Here is a 6,642-nt window from a genome sequence, read left to right as displayed (position 1 = left end):
AATAAATTAAAGCTTGTGACAAGGGCTTTAATTCAGCACCATTCACATAAATCAAAACTTAAAGCAGTAGGCGGTAAAACTGTCCATGATAAATAAATTGCTTTAAAGTAAATAGAACTTGTGACATGGGCTTTAAACCAACACCGTGCACATAAATAAATATATACATATTTTCTTCTTTCTTTTCAGATGATGTAACACCATCCAAAAACCTTTACCTTTATTATTATTTTTCTTATTCATTCACATGCTACAACATTCCAAAAACTTTTGGTTTTATTTCTTTTATTTTACATGGTGCAACGCACCTTTCTAAATCATTGGCCCCATTTCCCCTTTTCTTTGTCTATCTTTACCAGTCTCGAAACCCAGTACCAGCTGGGTTGTTGTGGGGGTTACACAAAACCAATTCAATCCAAAAAGGCTACCAGAGACTGGCGTTGTTCTTGCATGGCCCAAAGAACATGGCATCGCAAAGCAAGAACCTCTCCATAGAGACATAGATGACAGAGAGGTTGACGAAGGCACAAGAGAGGGAGGCCTGTGTGGAGTCAGTCATGCCATCACCATCTCAGACAACTGAGGATTCATGGAGGTCCTCGAGATCCATTGAGAACGACACGATCTGGGTTTCCAAGTCTAATGAGATTCTTCTGGATCTCTGGAAACCAGTTGTCAGGTACGACTTTTCTTATCTCGTGACAACTTCAAGTCGTTGGAAATTTCAATTCGCACCGGAATTCGGTGGGGCGCTTCTGGCGCGGTGGGAGAAACGAAAAATGGACATACCTTTGCTTGTTTTGCTGCACCTTTGTTTGTCTGTAAGATCTCTCCATCTTTCTTGTCCACGAGAGAAAAAATAGATTGCAGGTCTAGCAGGGATAAGGTGAAGGAAAAATATTGTCCTAGCTAAGAACAAGTATGAACATTTGAATACACATGCAAGCTATCAACACTTTAAAGTAGGCATGCATCCAAAAACAATTCATAAAACCCATGACTTTCAAAGCCTAGTATATGGTGAACCAAAATAAACTCTTTAACAAAATTAAAGAGAAGTAAAGATTTTGAGATTCTTTACCCTTGAAGCTCATCCTTGTTTACACAAGGGATTCACCCAAGTGGAGGGCCTTCAAGTCACCTCCAAGCTCCTTGAATCATCCTTGTGTTTTCCTCCCTTTAGTGCTCCTTTTATGATTAGAGGAAAAAGGATTTGTTCTCCAAAAACATCAAAAGCTTGATGTCTCTAAGTCTCTTCACCAAGGTTGTATATTGTGAAGATGATATGGATGACTTAGAGAGATTTTAGATGCTAGTAAAAATCCTCTAAGTGGCCGGCCTCTATGTAGAAAAAGGAGAGAAAATGTTTCACCCAATTTCTATTAGAAAACCCTAATGAGAAAATTGCTATAAAGTTGCTTTTATAACATTTTCTTTGGTGAGTGGCAAACTTGCAATTAAGCAAGCTTGCCCATTCACCCTAATGGCCGGCCTCTCCTTGTTATTGGGCTAATTTGCCCATTTTGTTTTAGTTGTCATACAACTTAAACATAATGGGCCTTGTGGACCAAAACACTTTTGGGCCCCGAAACCCAAAACCAACATATAAGCCCAATACGAACCTTTCGTATAATTAATTAACTAATTAATTAATCTTGACCATTCTTCAATTAAACCATTTAATTGCTTATCCATTTCATATAATTTCTTCACTAACATCCTTATGTGGTGTGCGATCCATTAGGTTCCAATTAGCGAGGCAGTGGGCGATGTTACTCTTAACGATCGATTGTGAATTGAAACCACATTTCAATTCTCCCTTAAGATTAGTGTTTGCTAATCTTCAGGGCTTCCACAAACCATGAGTGACACCTAGCAGCATATCATGGTTACCCAAGCTAAGTAGAATTGGTTGGAGAACCTATCCAGTTACAACTACAATGCAATACGGTCCTTCTCTAATACAATACTCTTAATCACATTATTTAAGTGATAGTTTGTTTCATGTCTACTATCCAATGTGATACTTTCCTATATGATTCCTTTGAATATGATTTGGAACAAACTTCCTAAGTCATATTCATATGATTTGGCCAAAGACTTTAGAATCATATCTTAGAGTATTCTCCTTCCACCATGGAAGGTTAGAGATCCCTTGTTGTGCATTCATATGCCTACATGACTAGATAGCTTGACCCCAACAATGCCGTGGACAATCCGAAGGAATGTCATTGACATGATCAAAGATCAAGGACCTAACCATTAGACATCTATGATGCCTCAGGTCAAAGGACTACTTTGCATATTGCAACTTTAGAGTTCATACATGACATGTATGTTCGAACTCTCTTTTGATCGACGTTCAGTGTACTCGATTACTCTTTCGAGCACCTATGTGTTTGTCTCAGTGTCCAACACCAAATGACTTGAGACTAGTTCATACTCACGTTTGAGTCAACATAACACATACTAACCTTAGCGGATTGTCAATGCCCAATTGGCAATCCTATGGCTAGGAACGTTTTAGGAATGATCATAAGAGAGAGGTCTCGATAATCTAACTCATTAGATCACTTCTCTCTTAGAACAAATACATTCCTTGGATTCCCTTATTGCTTAAACACATGATACAATAAATAGTGATTAACAATAAGCTTTGCCCTTCATTAAACATATAAAAGTTTAATACAATAAGTATTCCAAAAGCTATTACATCAAATGAGTGGCTTTGTGGGCATACTTCCAACAATCTCCCACTTGCACTCAAAGCCATCTTCCCATGTATCTAATACCCATCTTATCCATATGACGATCAAGCTGGATTTGAGACATTGGCTTTGTCAGTGGATCTGCTACGTTATCGGCTAAGGCAACTTTGAGGATGTTGACTTTCCCCTCGGCAGCATATCTTCTAATGATATTAAAGCGCCTATCAAAATGCTTGTTCTTTTGATGTGCCCTGGGTTCCTTGGCTTGAGCTATCGCCCCACTATTATCACAGTACAAAGTTACTGGTGATGTAATGGTTGGAACCACTCCAAGTTCAGTAATGAACTTCTTCATCCAGAACGCTTCTTTGCCGGCTTCAGCTGTAGCGACATATTCAACCTCTGTCGTGGAATCAGCAATTACACTTTGCTTCTTGCTTTTCCAACTGACAGCCCCACCATTCAAAGTGAATACATATCCGGAGTTGGAACTTCTATCATCGACGTCAGATTGGAAATCTGCGTCTGTATAGCCTTCCACTCGCAACTCTGATGCTCCTCCATATACGAGGAACATGTCCTTAGTTCTTCTTAAGTACTTAAGGACCGTCTTGACAGTTGCCCAGTGTTCTAATCCTGGGTTAGATTGATATCGACTAGTAATGCTCACAGCATATGCGATATCAGGCCTTGTGCATATCATGGCATACATGAGACTTCCTATGGCTGAAGCATAAGGAATTCTACTCATATGCCTTATCTCTTCAGGAGTCTTAAGTTCCATGGACTTAGAAAGGTGAATTCCATGTCTTACAGGAAGAAAGCCTTTCTTACATTGTTCCATCTCGAACCTACTTAGCACCTTATCAATGTACATAGATTGGGATAATCCAATTAATTTTCTGGATCTATCACGATAGAGCTTTATCCCAAGTACATAAGATGCATCTCCTAAATCTTTCATGTGGAAGGTTTTGGACAACCACACTTTTACAGAAGAAAGTATTGCAGTGTCATTCCCGAATAGTAATATGTCATCTACATATAACACTAGGAATACTACTGCATCCCCAACGACTTTTTGATAAACACAATTGTCGTCTTCGTTTTGAGTAAAACCAAACGTTTTGATTTCAGTGTCGAAACGAATGTTCCAACTCCTGGAGGCTTGCTTGAGTCCATAAATGGACCTTTGAAGCTTGCATACCTTAGTCTTTTCAGACTTGGACACGAAACCTTCGGGTTGAGTCATATAGAGCTCTTCCTCTAGGTAGCCGTTCAGAAAGGCCGTCTTCACGTCCATTTGCCAGATCTCATAATCATGGTACGCAGCTATAGCAAGCAAAATCCGAATGGACTTAATCATGGCTACAGGAGAGAAAGTTTCTTCATAGTCAACCCTTCTCTTTGCCTGTAACCCTTGGCTACCAATCTAGCCTTATAAGTCTCCACGTTCCCATCAACGCCTATCTTCCTCTTGAAGACCCATTTGTTTCCAACTGGTACAATACCTTCTGGAGGGTCTACAAGAGTCCAGACCTGATTTTGATACATGGAATCCATCTCGGATTTCATGGCCTCTTGCCATCTCTTTGAATCAATGTCGGACATTGCTTCAATGTAGTCTCTAGGGTCCTCCTTTGTTTCATTGTCACCTAGAAGGTACAATTCATCAAAGTCATTGTCTAAGCCATACCTCTTAGGTGGCTTACTAACCCGTTTAGATCTACGTGGAGCCAGGGGTTCAGGAACAGGGTTGTCAATATGTCTAGTGCTTGTTTGTGGTTCATTATTAATCTCATTAATTTCCATCTGTTTGCTTATAGTCCCTTTGAGAACGAATTCGTCCTCTAGAAACTTAGCAGTTCTGGCGACAAAGACTTTCTGGTCGTCAGGATGGTAGAACTCATATCCCATAGTTTCTTTAGGATATCCCACAAAATAGCATCTTACTGATCTCGCTTCAAGCTTAGTAGCTTCAAGCTTCTTGACATATGCTTCACAACCCCAAATCTTAATGTGTTTAAGACTTGGCTTTCTTTCATGCCATATCTCATAGGGCATTTGTGAAATTGATTTGGAAGGTACTCTATTAAGCAAGTAAGCTGCTGTATATAGAGCGTATCCCCAGAATGTTACTGGTAGATCAGCAGAACTCATCATAGAATGTACCATGTTCATCAAGGTTCGATTTCTCCTTTCAGAAACTCCATTGAGTTGTGGAGTTCCCGGTGGAGTCCACTGTGATATTATTCCACACTCTTTGAGGTAATCTAGGAACTCGTTACTCAGATATTCACCCCCTCGATCCGATCTTAGGATCTTTATCTGTTTCCCAGTTTGCTTCTCAACTTCATTCTTGAATTCTTTGAACCTTTCAAAGGATTCTGACTTGTACTTCATAAGATACACATAGCCAAACCGAGAGTGATCGTCGGTGAATGTGATATAGTAGGAGAAGCCTCCTCTCGACGTAGTAGACATAGGTCCACATACGTCAGTGTGGATTAACCCTAGAATTTCAGTGGCACGCTCTCCTTTTCCAGTAAATGGAGATTTGGTCATTTTCCCTTTCAAGCAACATTCACAAGTACCCATCCGGTCATTACCTAATGGGTGGATGTATCCGTCTTTCGACATCTTGTGAATCTTTTCAAGGTTCACATGTCCAAGTTTAAGATGCCACATCTTTTCTTGGTTAACTTCTTCTCTAGCCCTTTTGGGTTTTGAGGTATTCCTGCTCGCAATACAGTGCATCCCACTATTCGTCTCTAGGTGAAAAAGTCCCTCTATCATATTACCATGAGAGATAATACGACCGTTCAAATATAAAGTGCAACTCATTTTGTCAAACAATACTGAGTGCCCATCTCGTAAAAGCTTAGAGATGGAAATCAAATTCTTTATACATGAAGGAAAATATAAACAATTTTTAAGTTCTAGGACTTCCCCAGAGGGTAGGTTAAGCATGTAGGTGCCTATTGCTTTTGCAGAGATTTTAGTGCCGTTCCCAACTCGCACAACCATCTCATTATTGCGCAGTGATTTGCTCCCCACTAGTCCCTGCATCGTATTACAGATATGTTGACTAGCGCCTGAATCAAATATCCAGGAACTGGAGCTCACTGTAAAAGCACTCTCTATGACAAAAATAGTCTCTTCAAAAGTTCGTGTCATAAGGCTCGCAATGCGCACCCTGTATTTCTTCTTCCAACGTTCATCCTTTCCACAATGAAAGCATGTTCCTTTGGATTTCTTTGTCTTCTTCTTATGCAACCTTTTCCTTATGTTTGCATTCTCACTCCCACTGTCTATTTTGAAACCTTTTTCAAATTTACAGCACATGTCAATCATCTCTTTCAAAGAATGATCGAATCTATTCACTTTATAGTTTACAATAAACTTAGTGAAATCATCCGAGAGAGATGCAAGGAAAAAATCTTGGGCCATTTTCCCATCGATGGAAGTTCCTAAACTTTTAAGATCTTTAAATATCTTTTCCATCTTTTGTCCATGTTTATGGACCGATGTCCCCATTGCCATTTTGGCATTCATTAGACTACAAACATTTGAGAATCGTACATTACTAGTCTCAATGTCATGCATCTTATGCAAACTTTCAACCATGGCACAAGAAGTGTCCATGTGCTTATGTAGCTTCATAAGCTCCTTACTAAGTGAAGTGAGGATTAAGCATTTGGCTTGTAAGTCATCCTCATAGTGTCTAACATAGTTTTGACACTCCTCCTTTGAAGCTAATTTCGTAGGAGGTACATGAGGAGGGGATTGCTTAAGCACATACAATATGTCTTTCACCTTTGAGACATTCTCAATGTGGCGATACCAAGCAAGGAATCGTTGGCCCTTAAGGCCCCTTTTGTCAAGTATAATGGTGGGTATAATTTTAGGCATGTCGTTCACTACATAACATAAC

General features: G+C 39.7%; 1 long non-coding RNA gene across 1 annotated transcript; it reads right to left on the bottom strand.

Moving 5' to 3' along the window:
• Positions 1 to 251: 251 nt before the first annotated feature.
• On the bottom strand, positions 252 to 886 carry LOC126627879 (uncharacterized). Its single transcript, XR_007625159.1, has 2 exons — positions 790 to 886; positions 252 to 661 (listed from the first exon to the last, which is right to left on the bottom strand). It is a non-coding gene; the product is annotated as an uncharacterized LOC126627879 (long non-coding RNA).
• Positions 887 to 6,642: the final 5,756 nt, after the last annotated feature.

This window comes from Malus sylvestris, chromosome 7 (genome assembly GCF_916048215.2).
Source record: "Malus sylvestris chromosome 7, drMalSylv7.2, whole genome shotgun sequence".
In the NCBI taxonomy this organism is placed as follows: Eukaryota; Viridiplantae; Streptophyta; class Magnoliopsida; order Rosales; family Rosaceae; genus Malus; species Malus sylvestris.
The sequence above is the reverse complement of the archived record's forward strand: the minus strand, read 5'-3'. Positions and strand labels throughout refer to the sequence as shown.